The sequence below is a fragment of the Schistocerca nitens genome, chromosome 3, assembly GCF_023898315.1.
Source record: "Schistocerca nitens isolate TAMUIC-IGC-003100 chromosome 3, iqSchNite1.1, whole genome shotgun sequence".
NCBI classification, from domain to species: domain Eukaryota; kingdom Metazoa; phylum Arthropoda; class Insecta; order Orthoptera; family Acrididae; genus Schistocerca; species Schistocerca nitens.
Window position 1 is genome coordinate 30877857 of NC_064616.1, and position 26491 is coordinate 30904347.

A 26491-nucleotide genomic window follows, 5' to 3' on the forward strand; every position below is an offset into this window, starting at 1 on the left:
TCCACCCTCACTGACCATCTGCTGTTTCCCCAATCCAGCTCCTCCTTCCCCTCTACGTTCACCCCCTCCACCTCCACTATCGCTCATCACTCCCTCTAAGTCCATCTCCTCCTTCCCCCTCTCTCTATCTCCACCTCCACCCTCTCTGTCCATATCCTCCTACACCCGCTCTCCATCCATCTGCAACTCCCGCTCTCTCTGGTCTATTCTCCTCTTTCCTTTCTCTCTCCATCTGTTCCTTTCCCCTCTCTCTGTCTCTCTCCTCCTCTTCCCTTTCCCTGTCATTTACCACCTCTTCCCTTTCTGTGCAGTCCCCCTACTCCTCTTCTGTCCATCTCTTCCTGTCTGTCTATGTCCATCTCCTCATCCCAGTATTCTTGTCATTCCATGTAATCAGCCCCACCCCAATAGGAGATTGCTGGTTATTACCTTCGCAGTATTTATTTCCAGATAATAAGTAATTTCTGTACTGTGAGGTCCTGTCCACTCGTCTCTTATAGGTTGCCCAAAGGATGCTGCTTTCTCAGATAGCTATACCACAATTCAAGCACATCACATTAATGATTTGTATTACTATAAAGAAGATTGACAATACTTAACTTCGGATTTACAAAGAGTTGTCGCAAGCGATGGGCGACATGGAAACAGCTAGTGTCCTTCACTATATACAATGCCCATGTAAGCATTCACACTCGCTCATAAGTCACTGCTCTCGTTAATATCGTTGCTCATTTAGGCCTCTCTGCTAGTGTCCGTCTTCTGCTCTCCCTTTACTGTCCCCGAGGCTGGCAGGAGCGGCGCTTATATTCTCTTCGTATAGAGGCCGCTCCTGTCGTGATACGGTACTAGTCAGCGAGCTATTGGCTGACGTCTCACAGCCCTTTCTGCTCTTGCGTTCTTCATCTTCGTGCCGGCGCTTGTCGTTAGGCCGGAACATGTACCAAGTTTGGTTGAAATCGATCTAGGAGTTAAGGAAGGACTTTTTACTCGCAGCTGCACCCTTCTACGCATATGTCACATTTCGCACACATTTAATATATTTCATCTATGTTTGTACACATATTTCACCTGTATCTCTATTGAATTTTGCTCTGTAGTTTCGTATTCACGCAGCACAACGTTTATTACCTTATTGCTCCTGAACAGTGATATAATTTTCCAGGTACTTCCAGTGGTATAAAATGTGTTGCGAATAGAGTTGGTAGGAAAGAAGTATTACATTAAAAATTCATGCATGACGCGGTAGTTCCTTATGTATCTCATTTTCATGACATCATATCTCCTGAACTGTGTGTCGTACAATGAGATTGTATAATTGTGGACTGTATAATTTTAATTTCTGTATTGGGTTCGAGTACATTCTAGAAGTATCTACAAATGTCAAGAATCATTGTACTGGTATGTTCTGTGGCTGTATATATACTGTATGTGTTCTGGCCGGAGGCAGTTAGCTCCGCGCTTTTGAATGTGCAAGTGCTTAATAAACATTCGTTAAGTGGATTTAGTGTTCGTCATTCATCTAATTACACACACCTTCTTCTACGTGACAATATATTTCTCCAAGTACATTCAGTGGTATATGTGAATACACTGTGCAAATTGTGTTGCAAGTGCAGTTAGTAGTAACGACGTAATAAATTAAAAGATCATGGCTGATGCAGCAGTTTTACTGCATGAACAGCGGAATTGTAGTAAGAGATAAACTTTTTTCCTTTCATTATTTTGAGAGGGTGTCAGCCAGAGTGTCTCGTAAAGACTTGAAATTATGTGTAAGGATGCATGCGAGTTCCTAAGTGCTCTCATTCTCAAATGCTGGGTGAATATTCTTTGGCTACTTGTGCGTCGTGAGCTATGCATTCTTTTAACCACCAAGCCTTTGAAAGGTAGTGTTTCTTACTCTCACAGCGGTTCTTTCCAGTAAGTTATATGGGTACGAAACTAAACTAAACTCCTCCCGAATAGGCCATTAAGGCCCAACGGTACCGACCGGCCGCCTTGTCGTCCTCAGGCCATAGACATCACTGGATGCGGATATGGAGGGGCATGTGGTCAGCGCACCGCTCTCCCGGCCGTATGTCAGTTTCCGAGACCAGAGCCGCTACTTCTCAATCAAGTAGCTCCTCAGTTTGCCTCACAAGGGCTGAGTGCACCCCGCTTGCCAACAGCACTCGGCATACCGGATGGTCACCCATCCAAGTGCTAGCCCAGCACGACAGCGCTTAACTTCGTTGATCTGACGGGAACCGGTGTTACCACTGCGGCAAGACCGTTGGCGATATGGGTACCAAGCCTGGTTGAATTCGATGCAGCGGTTTAGGAAGATATGTCGAACATGCATATTTACATACATACATACACATTTATAATATGTATGGATATATGAAGAATTACGATTACTGCAGGGAAGATGTACATACAAGTATAGAAAATACAGGAAAAATTGAACAATAATATCTAACAGACAGTGTGGAAAGAATTGGGGGAATTTAAGTTTCCAGAGGGAAAGTAGGCCTATTAAGCTGTGGTTTATCATTTAGTATGAAATATTAAGATTCCTGTAGCACTTTGATAGTGGGTGGTATTGTAAACCAAAAACCAGTTACCAAAATTAATGTATGCTGTAGAACATTCACAGTTTCGTATTTTTCGTTCACAGTTATAACGTTGCTCTACCAGGCAACTACGAAAGAATTAATACTTACTTACTTACTGCCTTGGCCACACAAACCGCAGGTGGTCTTTGACCTCACCAATCAGCCTCCTCCAGCGTCCTCGGTCTGTGTATTCTTCTTCAGACAGCCCCAGCGTACTCATATCCTCTCTGATCTGCTCAATCCATCGGAGTCGTTGTCTTCCCCGTGGTCTTTTGCCTCTAATATCTTCCTCCACTGCCTGCCTGATGATCTGGCCTTCTCGACGCATTACTTGTCCACACCACGTCAGTCTTCTTCCTTTGATCACTGCCACGATGTCCATCGACTTGTATAGCTCCTGCAATTCACAGTTCTCTTTTCCTCCATTCGTCTCCATCCTTCACTGGCCCAAAAATCTGTCTGAGGATGGGTTTCTCAAATGTCAGGAGTTTTCTTTTCATATTTTGGGTAATGGTCCAGGTATCTGCTCCATACAAGACTGCAGGTTGTATTATTGTCTTGTAGATCTTGTCTTTGAGGATCTCGATAGAAGCAGGGACTTTAACAGCTTTCCCAGTGCAAACTTTGATCTGTTTCCTGCTTGTATTCGTCTGGTAATTTCCTGGTCTATCTCGTTCCTTTCATTGAGCACAGCTCCGAGATATTTAAAGTCTTTTACCCTTTCAAAGACTTTATCCTCCACTTTCAGGGGTCTGTCACCATTTTCTCTGCTAACTACGAGGTATTTTGTCTTGCCCATATTCAACTTCAGGCCTGCTCTCATTGTCTCTTCCATTAACGTGCTTGTAGTTTGAACCAGGTCTTCTTCTTTCTCTGCTATTAAAACTACATCATCCGCATAGGCCAGGGTGTTAGTCCTTCTTCCCAGCTGTATTCCTGTCTCTAGGCTTGATACCTTTCTCAGGGATCTCTCCAGTACCAGGTTAAACAGGAATGGGGAGAGGCAGTACTCACCTTGAAATTCTTTGATATGTTTCCATTTACTTTCACCATGCGTGTTGTCTCCTGGGTACATATCTGTGTCAGTTTTGTGAGTTTTCTGGAAACTTGAGCCCTTTCGAGTTCTTGTCAAATTGCTTGTCTATTCACACTATCATATGCTTTATGCAAGTCCACAAAAATGCAGTGAACATTTTTTCGGAATTCCCAGCTCTTTGCTAGCACTTACCGTATTGTATGTAAATGGTGTACAGTTGACTTTCCCTTTCTGAAACCTGCTTTTTGGAATCACAGTACTTTCTAGACATGTGGTGTTAGTTGCTTCAGTAACAAAATGCTCAAAATCTTATATGCTGTACATAGTAGTGTGATTCTTCTATAGTTGCTACATCTCGTTGGGTCCTCTTTCTCTAGTTTAGGGCAGATGACAGACTCCTTCCATTCGTCTGGGATCCTTTCCTTCTTTCAAATTAAGCAGATTAAGTGGTATAGTCTAGCTCTTCCCTCCTTCAGCATCTCTGCAGGTATGCCATCTATTCCTGGTGCCTTCCCCCTCTTCAGCAATTTTATGGTTGCTCTTACCTCTTCCATGCTTGGTAGTTCATACTTATAGTATCTCTGTTTTCTCTATATGATTCTTCTTCTTCATTTTCTGTTGTAGCACTCATGTAGCATCCACATTCAGGAGGTTTTCGAAGTAGTTTTTCCATTCCTCCATAGCGTCCATTTCATCTGTGATTATCTGTCCTTCTTGACCTCTGATCACTTCAATCTTTGGATTGTATCCTTTCTTCAAGAACCTGACTGACTTCTGCCAGTTTTATATTGCTGTTTATGAACTCTCGCTTTTCTGTTCGAAGAACTTGTCTTGCTTCTCTAGCTGCTTCCATGTGTCCCAACCTTGTTCTTTCATTCTGTTCGTTTGTCAGCTATAACAGTTTCGCTGCTTTTCTCTTGGTGACTGCATCTCTACACCTATCAGTAAACCATCCTCCGCTCTTCCTCCTTTTCTTCATTGGTTTCAGCACCTCACTTGCAGCATCTTTTAAACCTGTCTTGATTCTCGACCAAAACATTTCAATATCATCTTATTCTTATTCTTCTATGGAAGCAAACCTGTTTCCAATTTCAAGTGTATATTTTTCCTTAATGTGGTCCTCTTTCAGTAGGTCTGCATTTATTTTCTGGTCTGCTTCTCTTCTCCTGCTGTTACGGCTTTCTATTCTCTCCTGTATGGTTGTCATCACAAGGTAATGCTCTGCTCCTATTTCTGCAACTCTTTGAGATTTTACATTCTGGATAGCACTTCTGTGTCTGGCATCCACAAGTATGTGGTCTATTTGGCTCTGAGTCTCTTGGTCAGGTGACTTCCATGTTGTCTTATGGATGTCACTGCGAGGAAAGTAGATACTCATCATTCTTAATTTTTTTGAAGCTGTCAGTTTGTCTAGTCTCATTCCATCGTTGTTAGAGGAATCATGCAGACTGTGAAGGCCAGCGTAAGGTCTCAACATATCTTCTCTTCCTACTTTAGCATTGGCTTCACCAAGGAAAACCTTCACATCGTATGATGGTGCATCTTCATACACTGATTCAAGGTCTTCGTAGAAACTGTCTTTTTCACCGTCATCTTTATCTTCTGTAGGTGCATGGGATAAAACCAGAGTTAAGTAGTAGAATTTTCCATTTATTCTTATCCAGCATATTCTTTCATTAACAGCCTTGAAGTCAATGATCTTTCCCCGTACTCTGTTCGCTACTGCAAAGCCCACTCCAAACTGATGTTTACCTTCTTTATTTCCATTATGGAAGTAGCTATACCACATTTCTTTGTGCATTCCTTCTGCAGGCCATCTCGTTTCTTGTAGTGCCTCTATGTCTAGCCTGTACCTGTTCAGTTCATCATCAAGGACCTTAACATTTCCAGGTGAGAATAGTGTTTTTGCATTCCAAGTCCCACACTTCACTCTATGTTTGTTCCGTGATCTGCTGGAATTATTAACCTCCTTTGATTTGCTGCGATCGTTTCCATTGTTCCGTGCCGAGTCCGAGGCTACTTCTTGGTATTTCGTAACAGTCATCTTTTTTACGGTGCGGGGGGATGTCCCAATTAGTCTAGAGCATCACCTTTGACCAATCTGGTATGGGAGACTCTACTAGTAGCAAAGCCACCCCCAGTCTAGCTCTCAGGATCATTTGACCAAGCAAGCCCCACCACCACGACAAGGTAAGGACACAATGGGGGGACGAAAGATTTAATAAACATGTTAATTTTAAAAAAATCATCTTAACAGTCTCAGTTGTAATTCGTCACAAATGATAAGGAGTTTCTATCATACAGTGATTATCTTCTGATCTAAAAATATATATGTAACACTAATTTGTATATAATTAATCACACAATTGCGGCGTCTCTGAACAGAATATGTCATCATGATCAGTGTTAATCTTCGTTTAAAATAGTTCATAAATATACGTTTACAATGTTACGTGGGTAGATAACATCTAAATGATAACATCCGAAACAAATGAGTTCGTGGGTGTGTACGTGGAGGGGTGTGCCGAAAAGTACCACATCGAGTCGTTCACACTACGTTGGAGCTGTTCCGACTGCTGTGGTCGCTCGAACGTAGCGAAGTCTTAGTACTACGGGACAACCCGTAAGAACGCAGATTAATTTTTATGAATTGCGAAAAACGAGGTCGCAGGCGCTTGCGATGTTCGTGAAAATGCACGGAACAGACGACCTGTTAAAAAAGTTTTTACGACTCCATCAAACGCTTTCGGGACTTAAAGGAATCTGTGTGCCATACTCGGACTGCCCGTCAACAAGTACAAAAATAGTCAACAGAATATAAGTGAAAGCTCTTTGCTACGTAACGTGACTGCCGAGGATAAAGGACTGCAAATAGAAACTGATTTCATAGAAACATTTAACGCATTTCAATCTTTTCTGCAAACTATCGTCACAGTGCTATAAGTTTGATTCTAAGCAGAGTAAACAACCATGACGGGATGGGAGTGTGCACCTTTCTACATTACATTTCGACCGACATCCATAGATATAGTGTGAGTTCACGTGCAGCAACCGTAATGCGACATCAACGCGTCTATCAATAAAGAAATAAACCTTCACAGAAAGTTTCTTGCAGCTTTGTAATAGTATTCAAAAGATCTTTGTGGCCAGAAGGGACAACTTTGAAGACTGAAAATGGTACTTCATCTTCTGTTTTCTTTGTTTTGTGGTAACATTAACCGCACTCCTTATTCGCGATTCGCGCAGTTCATATCGCTGCTGCGAATATGTCCGCTCCAACAAACCTCACTTATATTTTCCTTCATCGTCGTGAGACACCCCTTATTAGTAATAACATAAAATCTGTAATGAGCGCGTGGGTGCACCCATTCAACTTATGACCCAGAGTATGTGTATAATATTCATAATATAATGCTTTCCATCTTACCTACAGGGAAGGAACAATTGCTCCTCGCGGAAGACCTTTACTTTTTGTTGGAGAAAGTTTTATCTATAGAATGGAAAACCGTTTAAGGGCAGAATTCTGGAACACAAGGTCCCATTGTCGTGGCTCTCTCTGCGCGGTGCAAACACGCTCGCGTTTGCACGTACGAACGTGTGTGTGTGTTCGGTGGGGTGGGGCGGGGGAGGGAAGAGAGAGAGAGAGAGAGAGAGAGAGAGAGAGAGAGAGAGAGAGAGGTGGAGGGGGTTCATCAGGTGGCAATCAATGTACAGTGACTGGACTTGACGGATGTTTTGAGAGTAACGAAGTGTTAATTACTGCATTGTTCTGTATATGACAGCCATCTATAATGACCTCGTTGTCGATGGGACGTTAAACCATAGTCTTCCTTACTTCCTAGTAAATGAGATATCCAGACGATTCTACAAGTGCACTAAACAACAATCGAATCTAAATTTGCCGAAAAATCGTTGTAGCTGTAAACATGCTTCCGTGCAGAAAACAGGAGGGCATATAATGATGACACAGAAAAGAATCGAGAGCAATTCATGTTCATTTCACTAAGCGAGGAAGCACGAATATCAACAACTTCACCTGCTTCGGTTACGACGCTTCAATATGGAAACCGTCTGCTAATCTTTTTTGTGTATGGCGTTCATGTATTCCATTGGTTTTTTCATACTTACGTTATTTTTCTTTTCAGCGCGAGGACTAGAATGCTTTCATTGGAGGCATGCAATACTTTCAATCATATTTCCGAAAGTAGACGTTGTTTTGTAGTCGTATGTTTTTACCCTATTCGTCACCGAAATACGAATGTGGATTTCAACGAATAGATTAAAATCTAACGGAATGGAAGAGTTCGTCGCAAGTAAATGGATAACGTGGATTTTTATTCTGGACTGCTGCTGTGCGGATGCACCGAAAACGATCTAGTACGTCGACATGTATTTTGTGTCAAGTGTACAATCTGTACCATTGCGCTGTGTTTTATCGCTTCGTTCAGACTCTGCATTTGCACTTCAGTGATGAATGAGAGAAGAACGTACAACACAACAACTTCTTTTTCATTTCGCTTTCTATAAATAAAGCAGCTTCTGTTTTCGATAATGTGACCCTGTAGTAGCGTGCGTTAATATGCAGGGCGTTAGGCGTTTAAGTTCAGATATTGTGATCACTGTTACCTTAATATGCACTCTTTTTAGTGTGTTAGTTGTTTTTTCTCTGCTTTTTCCACAAACACGTCACATGATTTGCTACCTGATGTTTTCTGCGCGCTCGTAATTGCACCACTAAGTGAACCACGCCTGGCAGTACAGACTAACCGTTTTGTGTCCAGCGTCCAAACTTCAGAACCTGACTTGATGGCCAGGGAGAAAAAGCATTAATGGCTTGCTCTTGCCACATGTACTTGGAGGTACTAACCAACCTAAAAACATATTACTCCTAATAGCTATAATTATTAGTGTGCGAATTAAGTAAATACTGATGAGTTGTTGTTCATTACACTGTCCTCTGCCACCACTAAAAATATCTGCACTTAAACTGTTAACACCCTGGTTAATTTTTAGTTTACAGCCAAATAATACATCATTTCGGACTCTTTTTAATCTACAGGTTAGGGTTGTCTGTAACAGGGTGGTGTTTGTGCTTGTGTAGTCTTGCGTTCGTAAACTTTCAAACATCGATCTTACACAAATACAGAGTTTTATATATAAATTATTCTGAACATTATTAGAACGTCTGTTGCTGTTGTGGTCTTCAGTCCTGAGACTGGTTTGATGCAGCTCTCATGCTACTCTATCCTGTGCAAGCTTCTTCATCTCCCAGTAAGTAATGCAACCTACATCCCTCTGAAACTGCTTAGTGTATTCATCTCTTGGTCTCCCTCTAAGATTTTTACCTTCCACGCTGCCCTCCAATACTAAATTGGTGATCCATTGATGTCTCAGAACATGTCCTACCACCCGATCCCTTCTTCTAGTCAAGTTGTGCCACAAATTTCTCCTCTCCCCAATCCTATTCAGTACCTCCTCATTAGTTATGTGATCTAGCCATCTAATCTTCAGCATTCTTCTGTAGCACCACATTTCAAAAGCTTCTATTCTCTTCTTGTCCAAACTATTTATCGTCCATGTTTCACCTCCATACATGGATACACTCCATACAAATACTTTCAGAAACGACTTCCTGACACTTAAATCTATACTCGATGTTAACAAATTTCTCTTCTTCAGAAACGCTTTCCTTGCCATTGCCAGTCTACATTTTATATCCTCTCTACTTCAACCATCATCAGTTATTTTGCTCCCCAAATAGCAAATCTCCTTTACTACTTTAAGTGTCTCATTTCCTAATCTAATTCCCTCAGCATCACCCGACTTAATTCGACTACATTCCGTTATCCTCGTTTTGCTTTAGCCGGCCGCGGTGGCCGTGCGGTTCTGGCGCTGCAGTCCGGAACCGCGAGGCTGCTACGGTCGCAGGTTCGAATCCTGCCTCGGGCATGGGTGTGTGTGATGTCTTTAGGTTAGTTAGGTTTAAGTAGTTCTAAGTTCTAGGGGACTTATGACCTAAGATGTTGAGTCCCATAGTGCTCAGAGCCATTTGAACCATTTTCGTTTTGCTTTTGTTGGTGTTCATCTTATATCCTCCTTTCAAGACACTATTCATTCCGTTCAACTGCTCTTCCAAGTCCTTTGCTGACAGAATTACAATGTCATCGGCAAACCTCAAAGTTTTTATTTCTTCTCCACGGATTTTACTACCTACTCCAAATTTTTCTTTTGTTTCCTTCACTGCTTGCTCAATATACAGATTGAATAACATCGGGGAGAGGCTACAACCCTGTCTCACTCCCTTCCCAAACACTACTTCCCTTTCGTGTCCCTCGACTCTTATAACTGCCATCTGGTTTCTGTACAAATTGTAAATAGCCATTCGCTCCCTGTATTTTACCCCTGCCACCTTCAGAATTTGAAAGAGAGTATTCCAGTCAACATTGTCAAAAGCTTTCTCTAAGTCTACAAATGCTAGAAACGTAGGTTTGCCTTTCCTTAATCTAGCTTCTAAGATAAGTCGTAGGGTCAGTATTGCCTGACGTGTTTCAATATTTCTACGGAATCCAAACTGATCTTCCCCGAGGTCGGCTTCTACTAGTTTTTCCATTCGTCTGTAAAGAATTCGCATTAGTATTTTGCAGCCGTGACTTATTAAACTGATAGTTCGGTAATTTTCACATCTGTCAACACCTGCTTTCTTTGGGATTGGAATTATTATATTCTTCTTGAAGTCTGAGGGTATTTCGCCTGTCTCATATATCTTGCTCACCAGAAGGTGGAGTTTTGTCAGGACTGGCTCTCCCAAGGCTGTCAGTAGTTCTAATGGAATGTTGTCTACTCCCGGGGCCTTGTTTCGACTCAAGTCTTTCAGTGCTCTGTCAAACTCTTCACGCAGTATCATATCTCCCATTTCATCTTCATCTACATCCTCTTCCATTTCCATAATATTGTCCTCAATTACATCGCCCTTGTATAGACCCTCTATATACTCCTTCCACCTTTCTGCTTTCCCTTCTTTGCTTAGAGCCGGATTTCCATCTGAGCTCTTGATATTCATACAAGTGGTTCTCTTTTCTCCAAAGGTCTCTTTGATTTTCCTGTAGGCAGTATCTATCTTACCCCTCATGAGATAAGCCTCTACATCCTTACATTTGTCCTCTAGCCATGCCTGCTTAGCCATTTTGCACTTCCTGTCGATCTCATTTTTCAGACGTTTGTATTCCTTTTTGCCTGCTTCATTTACTGCATTTTTATATTTTCTCCTTTCATCAATTAAGTTCAATATTTCTTCTGTTACCCAAGGATTTCTAGCAGACCTCGTCTTTTTACCTACTTTATCGTCTGCTGCCTTCACTACTTCATCCCTGAAAGCTACCCATTCTTCTTCTACTGTATTTCTTTCCCCCATTCCTGTCAATTGTTCCCTTATGCTCTCCTTGAAACTCTGTACAACCTCTGGTTCTGTCAGTTTATCCAGGTCCCATCTCCTTAAATTCCCACCTTTTTGCAGTTTCTTCAGCTTCAATCTACAGTTCATAACCAATAGATTGTGGTCAGAGTCCACATCTGCCCCTGGAAATGCCTTACAATTTAAAACCTGGTTCCTAAATCTCTGTCGTACCGTTATATAATCTATCTGAAACCTGTCAGTATCTCCAGGCTTCTTCGATGTATACAACCTTCTTTTATGATTCTTGAACCAAGTGTTAGCTATGATTAAGTTGTGCTCATTGCAAAATTCTATCAGGCGGCTTCCGCTTTCATTTCTTCCCCCCAATCCATATTCACCTACTACATTTCCTTCTCTCCCTTTTCCTACTACCGAATTCCAGTCACCCATGACCATTAAATTTTCGTCTCCCTTCACTATCTGAATAATTTATTTTATTTCATCATACATTTCTTCAATTTCTTCGTCATCTGCAGAGCTAGTTGGCATATAAACTTGTACTACTATTGTAGGCGTGGGCTTCGTGTCTATCTTGGCCACAATAATGCGTTCACTATGCTATTTGTAGTAGCTTACCCGCACTCCTATTTTTTATTCTTTATTAAACCTACTCCTGCATTACCCCTATTTGATTTTGTATTTATAACCCTGTATTCGCCTGACCAAAAGTTTGTTCCTCCTGCCACCGAACTTCACTAATTCCCACTATATCTAACTTTAACCTATCCATTTCCCTTTTTAAATTTTCTAACCTACCTGCCCGATTAAGGGATCTGACATTCCACGCTTAGAACGTCTATGCCTCTGTATTTTAAAATCATTGTTATTCCTTTGTTAGTGACAGGTTGAAAGTTTCCCTCGAACTTTGAGGTGTTTTAGGAAGAGAACAACCTATGAAAGGCAGGTTGACGTAATTTCCGGCTTGCACCTCGAGCATGACCCTGCTTCACGCCAGCCCCAGAATACAGGTCTTGATTATCATGAATGTCAAGTGCTGTGTATCTTCCTCTTAGAATAACGGATTGCATTGTTGTATCGTGCAGCGCTTGAAGCCATTTTTAAGCGACTGATCATTGTGGGTATGTCCCAGAAAGATTGCTATATCTTCTATCCCAGTATATTACTGAAAACTAGAATGTCCAGTATTGAGCACCTGCAAAACAGAACCACCAGTACTGCTACTTATCTGTACCTGTTGCACAGGAAGCAATTTTCTTCTACCGCATACCGAAATTAAATCAGATTACGTCCAAATGAAAAAAATAACAGTACTTCTTCTCCAATTCACTATCAAGGCCGGTTGGCCAGGTGCACGTGCAGGTAGTGAATTGTCTCAGCAGATGACCTTGGCGGTGCAAGTATCAAGGTCATATGCGTTCATCGGAAACCACGGCGGGTTTCTGACTATTCAGATTTCGTGTAGGAGGACACGAGTCTTAAGATCTGCATACTCCTGTTTATAACAAATCACCTGACAAGTAATAGGTCCTTCGTAACTGCAGCACCACATTTGCATAGTAGTTTACGAGATCATTTAACATACACCATTTTAATTCTGAATAACAAACACAGTAAGTTCATTGGGAGATATTGCGATGTCGGACCCTTATTGTGGAGATAGTATCTGACTGATTAACTAAGAGCATGATTTTCAGAATGCCTGATGCTCACGTCTTCAGCATATTGACATAAATAACCGCGAAAAATGGTAGTCGAAGTGATTAAAACGATTTGGAATGTCAACTATTTTTTGTACCGTGACTTTAGCTCTTAATTCAGGGTAATCTATAACAACAAACCATCTCCAGTCGATGTATGTTTATCAGTTTTCTATGTTTATTTTTCTATATTCGACGCGTTTCCGTGATAAACTACATTTACAGACACTACAATTTGGGGTTTTACCTTACATTTCTTAAGTTTTCCATCTGCTCATAAAAAAACTAGACAACTGTTCATTTGCTAGAATGGCGTCTCGGATAAACGTTAACTTAAAAATAGTAATGAATATGAATTTACCATATTTTCCGTTCATTTGTCGCTTAATTTGTATCATGTACATTATTTAGAACCTCCGATTACAAACTAATACTTCACAAACGGTGACACTTCCATCAGGCTCTACTAGACTCAAATGTCTGCTCATAACTTATTTCACACGTTTAGTCTGTAATATTTTTATTATGTAATTTACATATATCTATGAGGAAAAATAAGGTCTAAATAAATGTGGTAGTGAGTGTGGAGTGGAGATAGTGCGCAGGCTGACTTGCAAGAGTAAAATTAAGGAATATGTTTTAGAGTCGATATGCGAACTAAGATTAGAAAGGCCGGCCGTGGTGGCCGAGCGGTTGTAGGCGCTACAGCCTGGAACCGCGCGACCGTTACGGTCGCAGGTTCGAATCCTGCCTCGGGCATGGATGTGTGTGATGTCGTTAGGTAGTTAGGTTTAAGTAGTTCCAAGTTCTCGGGGACTGCTGACCTCCGATGTTAAGTCCCATAGTGCTCAGAGCCATTTGAACCATTTTAAGATTAGAAATTGTTTATCGTTAATTCTTTGATAGATGAGGTGTTCAGGTAAAGTCTGAGAAGCTTGTAAGGACGTTGCAGGGTAGATTTTACTGAGAAATAACTATTAAGCAAAAAATTCGATACGTTACGCCGTTTCCAAGTTAATTTGCATTGAAGTTAGCCAATGAGGCAGCTGCGACCACAAATTCAAGTGGCCCACTAGATACAGTATTAGTATCAGGTGTCCTCATAGCGTAGATAATAGCGCACGATACTGCACGGCCTTGGGCTAGGGTTCGATCCTTACTTACCGCCCCAGGGCCAATTTTTGTGTCGCTCTCTTGTTCGGTTTTAGGAAACCGAACGAAGCACACGTTTGATGACACCGCCTCTGGCGGGCCGCTCGAATTTGCGCGCGCAACGGCCTGATTGGCTAATTTCAATGCTAATTAACTCGGAAAAGGCGCAACATATCGAATTTTTTTCTTTATAATTATTTCTCAGCACTACCTACCCTGCAACACTCTTACAAGCATTTCAGACTGTTTTGACCACTCTCTATACATGATGCATAGATTGGTTCACTGGGTATTCCTGGACTTGTCTTTAAAAAGAACCAAAAAGAGGCTAGTGTATTGTTTCCTCTGTTTCCGAAAAGTAACGCCTAATTGACGGAACATGGCGAAGAATAGTAAGGTTCGATACACCTTCTAACACTGCGACAGATTATAACTGATATTATGTGACTCGTGGTGATATAATTGCCTATAGTCAACAAATTAAACGAATTTTTCGCAGAAAAATGATCTGATGGAAGTTCTACGCGATCTCTTTATAATGAGGAATGCTCCACGAAGAGCACGTTGCGTCCCACCAATTCTATGTAGTCGAGGCTTCTGTTAAAGCACGTCACCTTCCTGTCGAAGAAATAGCAGCAGCACGGGTGTAACAGCCTATGCAGTGTAGCGGGCACTGCTTAGTTTACCAGGCAGAAACACCAAATTTGAGCGCTAGTTGTAACTTATGGTATCTATCTTCGCGTGGCTAGGGCCTTCCGTCGGGTAGACCGTTCGCCAGGTGCAAGCCTTTCGATTTGACGCCACTTCGGCGACTTGCGCGTCGATGGGTATGAAACGATGATGATTAGGACAACACAACACCCAGTCCCTGAGCGGAAAAAGACTCCGACCCAGCGGGGAATCGAACCCGGGCCCTTAGGATTGACATTCTGTCGCGCTGATCACCTTTTTTTTTTTTTTTAATCTCATTTTGTTCGCTTTTGTTCGTTGCATCTGCTCGGGGCGGACGTCGTAACGCATCCGTTTAAGTTCGTTGTTGATCGATTAACTCAGTTTTTTTTTTATTACAGAGGGCAGCTAACCCTCTGACCGAACACGTTGAGCTACCGTGCCGGCATCACTCAGCTATCGGGGGCGGACGTAACTTATGGTCCCCCATACCGTTAAGCCCGGGAAGGGACTTGGGAGTCTACCTCTACATCGTCATCTACATCTAATCTACATCCATGCTCCGCAAGCCACCTGACGGTGTGTGGCGGAGGGTACCTTGAGTACCTCTATCGGTTCTCCCTTCTATTCCAGTCTTGTATTGTTCGCGGAAAGAAAGGCTATCGGTATGTCTCCGTGTGGGCTCTAATCTCTCTGACTTTATCCTCATGGTCTCTTCGCGAGATGTACGTAGAAGGGAGAAATATACTGCTTGACTCCTCGGTGAAGGCATGTTCTGAAAACTTCAACAAAATCCCGTACCGAACTACTGAGCGTCTCTCTTCCAGTGTCTTCCACTGGAGTTTATCTATCATCTCCGTAACGCTTTCGCAGTTACTAAATGGTCCTGTAACGAAGCGCGCTGCTCTCCGTGGATCTCCTCTATCTCTTCTGTCAACCCTATCTGGTACGGATCCCACACCGGTGAGCAGTATTCAAGCAGTGGGCGAACAAGTGTACTGTAACCTACTTCCTTTGTTTTCGGACTGCATTTCCTTAGGATTCTTCCAATGAATCTCAGTCTGGCATCTGCTTTACCGACGATTAATTGGTCATTCCATTTTAAATCACTCCTAATGCCTACTTCCAGATAATTTATGGAATTAACTGCTTCCAGTTGCTGACCTGTTATATTGTAGCTAAATGATAAAGGATCTTTCTTTCTATGTATTCGCAGCACATTACACTTGTCTACATTGAGATTCAATTGCCATTCCCTGCACCATGCGTCAATTCGTTGCAGATCCTCCTGCATTTCAGTACAAGTTTCCATTGTTACAACCTCTCGATATACTACAGCATCATCCGCAAAAACCATCAGTGAACTTCCGATGTTATCCACAATGTCATTTACATATATTGTGAATAGCAACGGTCCTACGACAATCCCCTGCGGCACACCTGAAATCACTCTTACTTCGGAAGACTTCTCTCCATTGAGAATGACATGCTGCGTTCTGTTATCTAGGAACTCTTCAATCCAATCACACAATTAGTCTGATAGTCTATATGCTCTCACTTTGTTCATTAAACGACTGTGGGGAACTGTATCGAAAGCCTTGCGGAAGTCAAGAAACACGGCATCTACCTGGGAACCCGTGTCTATGGCTCTCTGAGTCTCGTGGACGAATAGCGTGAGCTGGGTTTCACACGAACGTCTTTTTCGAACCCCATGCTGATTCCTACAGTGTAGATTTCTAGTCTCCAGAAAATACATTATACTCGAACATAATACGTGTTCCAAAATTCTACAACTGATCGACGTTAGAGATATAGATCTATAGTTCTGCACATATGTTCGACGACCCTTCTTGAAAACGGGAACGATACTCTCTTCTAGATACCTACGGTACACCGCTGCAAGAAGGGGGGCAAGTTCCTTTGCGTAATCTGTGTAAAATCGAACTGGTATCCCATCAGGTCCAGCGGCCTTTCCACTTTTGAGCGATTTTAATTGTTTTTCTATCCCTTTGTCATCTATTTCGATATCTACCATTTTGTCATCTGTGCGACAATCTAGAGAATGAACTACAGTGTCGTTGACGAATGCACTCGGGAATAGGCAGCTCACCAGGCCTACGCCTTCCACGTGTACGTCGCATACAGACAGAACATACTCTCATCACTGAAGACAACGGAGCGCCATTCCACTCTGCAGTCACTTCTTTCACGGAGTAGCCATGCTTGGCAGAGGCGTGGCGTCTGTGGTGGTTTTCCTGCTGCAAGCAGACGGTTCTCAAACATCCACAGCAGGTGCAACATGTGCTCTGACTTCATCCCAGTGGGCCATCACTGTCTGCACAATGCGTCGATCTTGACATGCGTCTGTTCTACAGTTGTGCGCTTCACACCTCCGATATATTGTGCCGAACGTGAGCAGAAAGGCGTCGATATGTCCACCTAACTCCCTGTAGGCTGAAGCTGTTCAGCAGGAGTACGTACTCGTTTGTGGGGCACGGTTGTACCCTAGAAAGACTGTTACCAACATTGTCACTTCTAAACTCAGCACAGTTACTGGCTGTCCTGTAGAAGATTCCCATCGGGATAGCCGTGCGTATTAAAGCGCCGCTGCCGGGACGGGGAGATACGCCGGGTCCAGATCGCATCAGCCCGGAGGATTAACTACGAGGATCGGTGTGATGGCCATCTCGGTTGCAATTTTTAGGAGGTTTCCCACAATCCGCTAAGTGAATACCCTGCTGGTACCCAAATCCCGCCTCAGTTACACGATTCGGAAATATTTCCAACACTTCACTCACTTTCTCACGAATAACGCTACAGACAGTTGGGGTACGCGTATTCCGTCCCGGGGAGTAACGGGGTGGCAACATGGAGGATATCCGGCTACCCCTTAATCTAACCGCGCCCTATCCGTAAAGGGGGGTAGGACGTCAGGATTCACACTCATAGCAGTGGAAGTTAAAAAACATAACAAAATATTTTTTTTTACATGTGAAATTTCATCATTTTTTCACTGTGCGCTTCACACCTGTTACCTGTTACATTTTAAATTTCACGTTTAGAAAAAACTCAAATTTTATAGTTAATTACCTCACTTTTTACCACAGTTTTTAAAGTAAGAGACATTCTTCGATGAATTTAGCACAGCATACAAACCATACTTACAGGTGTATGAAACTCTAAAATTTATTTAATTTATTTATTTAATATTTATTTAACATTTATTTCATTTGTTATATATATATATATATATATATATATATATATATATATATATATATATAATATTTATTTTATTTATTTATTTTTTAATCGATGAGCTGTTACATTTTAAATTTCACGTTTAGAAAAAACTCAAATTTTATAGTTAATTACCTCACTTTTCACCACAGTTTTTAATATATTTGGAAAATTCGAGAGTTTAGTACACATGTAAGTATAGTTTGTATGCTATGCAAAATTCGTCGAAGAATCTCTCTTACTTACGAAGAAAAATGTACCTATAGCAACAAATGCAGCCAATAGTAAGTGAAAAAATAATGAAGTTTCACATGCGAAAAATTAATTTGTTATGTTTTTGAACTTCCACTGCTACGAATGTGAATCCTGAATCCTTCCTCCTTATGCTGACAGAGTTTTATGAATTTATTTGTAAAAGTATAGACAGTGGAAATTTAAATATCCTGTGGTGCCTCTCCTGCACCAAGGCGGCCCGTTTGCCGTCCTACCCCCTTAATAACCGTTCCGATGCGGAACACAGGCACAAGAAGAGAAGAATAAGTGTGTTTCCATGATGGTCAGCTGATTGTGCTGGAGGAAATAAATTGGCCACGTGGTTGAAGGAAGTTGTTGCACGAAAATGTGGAAAACATACATCAGGATGGCTGGACGAGGAATTAAATTCAACGCTGCAACAGGTGCAACTTTCTCGATGGGTGATTTGGTGCTACTAGGAAAACTAGTAGACGCGAGGAATTTCAGAATTAATGAAGATATTCACATCAACTGTTTCTACATCATCGGTGCAACGGATATGTGAAGGAACTTTCACAGCGTAAAAGTGACCGGACTGAACAAACATTTTGACGTCCTTAAACCGGTGAGCGTAGAAGAGACATATATATTTTTTTCCGGATGTAAGCTGGCACCCATATTCCTCACATCACACTAACATATATGCTGTCGCTCTTCGTGTATGCACGTCACAGAACCGTGGCCGATTTAGTTATACAACGAGGAATCGAGATACGACATCTGCTGTTCTTATGAAATTTGCGCTAGCTGGGACTATATCCGGTGAATGTAATCCACCTGCCTGTATGGAATCAACGGTAACATTTTCAGATGTGAAAGTTGCGATGCGATTCTGTCACTTGTTTTGAGCAGGGAATGAAGAAGGAATTTTAGAGTTTAACAGCACTCTGACATAAGAGGTTAAAGGGTATTGCGGAACGAACTGTCCGACGTTTCGCCTGATACGATTAAGGGAAATTACGGAGCACCTAAGCGAGGACGGTCAGAAGGGCTTTAAATCCGAATCTCCCCGAACAACAGTCCAGCGCCTTAAACACTTTAACATCTACCCATTTTATACTGAGTAATGAAGCTCTTATTGTTTTGTGAAATTGTGACACAGATTTGGTTTGTAAGAATATTCTTAGCATTTACGAACTATCACCCAAGAACACCCCAACAATGAGCTGGTGCTTCTTAACAAGAAGAACTTCTATTCGTACGAAATAGTGTGCGAAGGAGTAATTTAACAAAAAACAATAATCTTGTCTGCTTATAATCATGGCTTGAATTAAACAACACAAACGCTTATACCGTTTCCTTTCCACTTTGTAGTATTACGTGAAAATAAGTGTTTCCGTTCTGTTTGCTCCAAATAACTGGTGCAACGACGAAGGAGTAATCTATAATTCCCTGAGGTCACAAAGTCATATAAAAGGGCAGTGGATTGGCAGAGCTGTCATTTTTACTCAGGCGATTCATGTGAAAAAGTTTCCGGCGTAATTATGGCCGCACGACGGAAATTAACAGACTTTGAACGCGGAATGGTAGTTGGAGCCAGACGCATGGGACATTCCATATCGGAAATCGTAGGGGATTCAGTATTCCGAAATGAAGAATGTGCCGAGAACACCAACTCTCAAGAATTACCTCTCGCCAAGGACAACGCAGTGTCTGACGGCCGTCACTTAACGACAAAGAGCAGCGGCGTATGCGTAGACCTGTCAGTGCTAACAGACAAGCATTACTGCTTGGAATAACCGCAGAAATCAGTTTAGGACGCACGACGAAAGTATCCGTTAGGATAGACCGGCGAAATTTGGCGTTAATAGGCTATGGCTGCAGACGACCGTCGCGAGTGCCTTTGCTAACAGCACGACATTGCCTGCAGAGCCTCTCCTGAGCTCCCTACCATATCGGTTGGACCCTAGATGATTGGGAAACCGTGGCTAGGTCAGATGAGTCCGACTTCAGTTTGAAAATTTGAAATTTGTGGTAAGGTCTTATGAGACAACACTGCTGAGGTCATCGGTCCCTAAGCCTACACACTACTTAATCGAACTTAGTCTATGGACAACACACACACACCCATGCCCGAGGGAGGACTCGAACCTCCGACGGGGGGAGCCGCTCGGACCGTGACAAGGCGCCCTAGACCGCGCGGCTTCCCCGCGCGGCCCGATTTCAGTTGTTAAGAGCTGATGACAGGGTTCGATTGTGGCGCAGACTTCACGAAGCCATGGACCCAGGTTGTCAACAAGGCACTGTACAAGTTGGTGGTGGCTCCATAATGGCGCGGGCGTAGTTTACATTGAATGGACTGAGTTCTGTGGTCCACCTGGACCGATCACTGACTGGAAATGGTTATGTTCTGCTACTTGGAGACCATTTGCAGCCATTCATGGAGTTAATGTTCCTCAACGACGATGGAATTTTATGGGTGGGAATGCGCTATGTCACTGGGCTACAGTTGGACAATTGGAACGAATGATTTTGCCCCTCATCGAACATTAATGGGACATAATCAAGAGGTTAGCTCGTGCACCAACATCCTGCACCGGCAACACTTTCGCAATTATAGAAGCCCATTGAGCCAGCATGGCTCAATATTTCTGCAGGGGACTTCCAATGGCTTGTTGAATCTATGCATACCACGTCGAGTTACTGCTCTACAAACTGCCTATTGGCTTCTGTCTCGGGTTTTTCGGCCGCCGTTCATCTAATGATTTTTCTGACGTTTCGCCAGCACGAGTGGCTGGCATTGTCAAAGCTTCACCCTCCATTGCTGGCGAAACGTCAGTAAAATCATCAGATGAACGGCGGCCGAAAAACCCGAGACAGAAGCTAATGGGCAGTTTGTCAACAAGTGTCAACGAAAGCCTTAACAATTTTGTATTACTGCACTACGTCAGGTAAAAGGATGTCAGACACGATATTAGGAGGTATTCCATGACTTTTGTCACCTCAGTGTAAAAAATAGTAGTGGTTACAACCCCAGCAGACCCCATCCAAGAAAATAGATATATGAACGTACCTATACTGCTGTTTCGCGTCTCCAGAAAATTTTGATCGAATAGATTATACTTATAGAGAAGTGTTATCCCTAGAAATTAGTTAGGAATTGCAACAGAAGTAATACAAAAGTCAGACCTCGGCACAAAATCTGTATTTTGGTGCACTGTATATGCAAATGCGATTCCTGTGAACAGAACAGATGTTTAACCATAATATCGATCATAAGCTGTTAATTTCATTCGCAACATTAAACTTTTATTCTTCATCACCCAAAGAGGCGTGAAGTGGAACAATCGCCTAAACCTGTAACTACGAATAATATACTATAAATTAATATACACTGTAAGACTTGTGATGTGTAACTCATCCGAAGAGAAGGCCGCTCTCAAATGTGTTAGCAGACCTATTCTTGAGTATCCTTCACCTGCTTTGGTGCCATGCCAAGTACGACTGACCGAAGAGACAAGAGAAGTTCAAAGTAAGAGCAACTCGATCCCGTTCTGGATTGTTTTATCAGTACGAATCTGCGTCACAGATGTGCAGTAGACTCCAAACCAAAACTCAACAAGAGAAGAAATGTACGCAACGAAATGACATTTTTTTTAAGACTGAGAGAGCTCGCATAGTTAGAAGAGTGGCTAAGAATGGCTACCACCTAAGTTCATTTTTTCTTATGAAAATTACAACATCCTGAAGGAATGAGAAACAAATTAACTTTAGTATACCGATTAACTATTATTTTGCAAAGAAACGTTAAACTTTTTTCTGTCCAACAGGAAACTAGTATCTCTGTCACACCGTAAACATTTTCTCATCGCTTTACATTTCTGTTTTCTTCCTCCCATCTTATCTGCTAATCTTACCCTATTATTTCTCGTACTTCCTCTGACCAGTCAACGTTTTCTCCTCATTGATACCTTCTACACCAGTGGTCATCAAACTGCGGCCTGCGTGCCGCATGCGGCCCAGATCACGTTTATTGCGGCCCGCGACCCTCCTCGGCTTCGCACGGGTAGCATTAGTTATCTACTTGTAGGGCATAGCGGTGTTTTGTTTACGGAAACTGCGTAGAATTGTGATTAAAGTCGGGGAAGTAATTAGGTACCTGAAAACCATCCACCACTTTCATTTAACGCACCACTTGCCGGTGTTCCGCAGCGCTGAAGGCGTGAGCGGCCTGCTAGCCAACAATGTGAGCCTTGCATCAAACGCTCCGCGTGCCCACGGCCGCTCGTTTGTCGGCGGCGGTCTTGTCCCGCAGCCGCCTCATTGTTAGCTTTGTCGTGTCGGTGTGTCAGTCGTGAACCAAGTTTCGGTGCCCCTGATTGTTCGTCGCGTATTGAGTGTATTTGTGCTAATATTTGGCGATATAATTATTAGTGGAATAATTAATGTCTGATGCACCCTCAAGAACAGTGACTAAGAGAGAGGAAAATATGTGAAAAGAAGTTTCCAAGAAATATGGGAAGAAGAGTTTTGCTTTACAAGTGGACACAAAGAAGGTACTGCTACTTGCTTAACATGCTGGGATACGTTTGTGGGGTTGAAGAGATACAATTTCGCCACTACACAAGTAAGCACAATTCAATTACAGTAGCTTTTCCTTTGAATTCAAATGAAAGAAAGAAAAAAATTGCTCATCTAAAATCTACCATTCGTCGTCAACAAAACGTTATGTTAGCAGCAGTTGGGCAAGGTGAGGCTGTCACAAAAGCATCGTACCAAGTATATAATATTCTGGCAAAAAATAGGAGAGCTTTCACTGATGCTGAATTAGTGAAGCAATGTATGATGACTGTTTCTGAAACTTTGTTTCAAAATTTCTGCAACTGTAAATAAATATCAGCTGAAATAAATAAGCTCACACTTTCAGAATCTACCTGTCGACGTCGTATAGAGGACATTTCAAAATATATATTTGAGGCAGTAATTAATAAAGTTAAACTATGCAAATACTTCAGTCTTGCATGTGATTCCAGTACAGATTTAGCTTCGATGGCTCAGTTTTCATTATTTGTGCGTTACTGCACAAATGATGGGGTAATAGAGGAAGATTTTTTAGTAGTTATAACCATGAAAGGTCACACTAAAGGATGTGATTTTGTGGATGCAATTACAGAATTTGTAAAAAAAATGACTTATCTATGAGCAAATTAATAGTATGTTCAGATGGTTGTCCGTCAATAACGGGCGTCAACAATGGTTTGATAGCACTGATTAAGAAGTAACGGAATTTGCCAAATTTACTCTCCATTCACTGCTTACTGCATCAAGAAGGTTTGGCATGTCAAATTTCAAGTACAAAATTGAAGAACGTTATGTAAACGGTTATAAGCTTTATAAATTTCATTCGTACCCGCGAACTTAATCACTGAAAATTTAAAGAGCTTCTGCAGGAATTGCAAGCTTGTTACAGTGATGTTCTCCTACATACTGCTGTCAGATGGATAAGCGAAGTAAAACTGCTGGAACGGCTTGTCAATTTGAAATCTGAAATTGTTTTATTCTTACAAAAAAGTGGCAAAAATTATCCTGAACTTGATGATGATGGATGATGGATACTTACAGCTTTTTTGACCGATATTACACAAAAATTCAACACACTTAACTTGGAATTACAAGGACCAAACAGGATAATGGGACAAATGACTAACAAAATATTTGCATTTGAAGCCAAACTGCAATTATATATAAATGAACTCGAAGTAAATTATCTGTCTAATTTTCCAATTGTTGCTATCCTCCGATCAGGCTTAACTATCGCCGAAACTATTTACCAAAACATGAAAGAAAATTTATATCCCTATTTGGAAGAAATAAAAAACAGATTTGCAGATGTCAGAAATATTCAGCTGCTGTTTCATTCTCGTAGAGAACCCTTGGCATATTGGACATGATGGTCTCAAATTATTCTGCCAATTTGGATTTCCCAAAACTAATTTGCTAAATGAAATAATCGAACTTCAGCATGACACACAGCTTAAAGATCTGTTTATAAAACATCATGAAACACAACAGTACACTGAATTTTAGAAATGTGTGCCTAACAATCATAAAAATTTACGAGACTGTGCACAGTTCATTTTAACACTATTTCCTTCAACTTACCTTTGTGAAGCTTCATTTTCGAAAATGAAGTACCTGAAGAATAAATATCGTAATCGGTTGTCCAATCATTTAGAAGACGCAATGAGGATTACATGCAGTCCAAACGACGCAGATATAGACGACATAGCCAAAAAATTCAACATCGCAAGTCACATTAATGAAAAATTATATATTTGTATTTACGTTTGTTTGCAATTATAATGAATAAAAACTAGATTCAATAAGAGACCTGTAGCTTTCTTATGTAGCCTGTTGCATGTGCAGTGCATCCGTCCTTTATTTATTTTTTAAATTTCTTATTTATTTCTACATTTTTGAAAGTTTGAGGTTAATGCAATTATAATAAAGTTTTTGTGGCTATTTGAATAATGTAATATAATGTTTTAATCATACATCTATCTCATCTTGCATGAAAGTACTTTAAAATAAATTTCAGGAACAAGATCACTGATCCCAGATTTGTTTTTGATAGTGGCTCAAAATTAGTTATGATTCCCTTCCTTCCCTTCACCCTTCACATGCCTCTGCCTAGCTACATGAATATTGTAAGATTATGCAAGTCATGTGAATTTTATTTTCATAGAGATAATTTAACTGGAATGAATTAGTCAGATGTACTGTATGCTTTTTTCCAGTTTATTGAAATTTGATCAGAAGCATTTTATGCAGTTTTCAACACTCGTAAACATGCTGACAGTCACTCTGTGAAAGTCTGTGAATGATACATGTCATCATTGATTCATGCTACCACAACGATTATTCCAGTCGGTCTCAACACTCGACTCCTGTGAAGACTGACTAAAAATGCAATTGTTGACAACGTGACATAACTGCTCGTATGTCTCCTACGAATATATCCCTCATAATCTAATAGTTGTCAAACCGGCGGACGGGTATTTAAAAATCTTTTTCCCTGTATTGCAGAATTTCAGTGTCATAAACATGGCTTATTGTTGTCAGAAACTCAACAGCAATGTTATTTGGCGAAGGAGTCACATACATCCTACAGTTGCGAGTGGTTTGTTTCCGAAAGCACTATTTCATTTTAACAGGTGCTAATGTTTACAGTTTCTGAAGAACGATAAATGATATATATCGAAATCCGGTAAAGAATAAGTGGTTTTCAGCTGTCGGTTGTACCTGTCTCCTTCGTCAAATGAATAATATACTGGAAGAATTGTAAGTAGGAGAGCGTAAAGTTGTTCTATCACCTTTACAGGTGCCACTTGGTACAGGGGCAGATAGATATGTCGTTGCGGTGGGAAGGGACGTAATAATGGAAATGTTTTCTTGCTTGTTTCTCAGTGCTGACAACAAATGGGTGCGTGTGCCTCGTACCAATTATCTGCTATTGTACCAATCTTAAATGAAAGTGCGTTGGATTCATGAATACGCATTATAGAGACGGTCATATGCGGTACATATTTGTTAAAGGAAATATTAGCTCTTAAGAATGTATGTGTGTGTGTGTGTGTGTGTTTATCCTCCACTTCTCCTCCTAAACCCTCGGATGGATTTCAGCCACTCTGATACACATATTATTTTCAATCTGTAAAGAAATATTGTGGGGTAAGCAAAGGCAACATCTTATTGGGGCGGGGGATGGTAAAGTGGAGGGAGAAGCAGGAGGAGGACATGGACACATACAGGGGGAGTGCGAAATGGGCAGATGAAGGGGTGAAGAGATGGTGAGTGAGAGGAAAGTCGAGATGGGCGACAGAGAGTGAGGGAAGGAAGAGACAGAATAACATAAGATTGGAATAAATACATATCTAGCCAATGCCAGGTACCTCATCTAATACGAAATATAATTAAGGCTGTTGTAGTTCAGTCAAGTGAGTTGAAGAAAAATGACTTTCAAAACATGTAGAAAACAGTTGTGATCGTGTCTCATGTTACATAATACATTTAGGTATAAGTCTCTTTGCTGTTATTAACCATCTGTTCACAAAGACAACGCAGCAACATTTCGTCGGGCAATTAACAGTGCTACTGTTTACAGGTCATTGAGGGTGGCAACAATCTGAAACAGAGAAAATTCTATATATAGTGGTCCGAATGTTATCGACTTTAACGATAAGTGCTAGAAAGTCAGTGGTAAACCTCTCGCTTCTTTACTATAGCTAGTCTATTGGAGGTTCATAACACACCATTTACGTGATTTTCCAGTTAATAAAAAGACCTGGAAATCTGCGGCACGAGGTGCCACATCGTATTGTTAGTTTTGGCCCTTGAGCAAAAACGTTTGACGACAACTCTTGTGCACTGTTCTCACACGTTTCTGTTAGATGTT

At 41.4% G+C, this 26491-nt stretch overlaps 1 protein-coding gene and 1 pseudogene across 1 annotated transcript in view; one reads left to right on the forward strand and one right to left on the reverse strand.

Annotated features, from left to right (window-relative positions):
- LOC126247968 (polypeptide N-acetylgalactosaminyltransferase 16-like) overlaps nucleotides 1-26491 on the forward strand; it is a 567635-nt gene that overhangs the window by 167446 nt on the left and 373698 nt on the right. The gene's annotated exons all lie outside the window — the stretch shown is intronic.
- LOC126250120 (5S ribosomal RNA) lies at nucleotides 2157-2274 on the reverse strand (annotated as a pseudogene).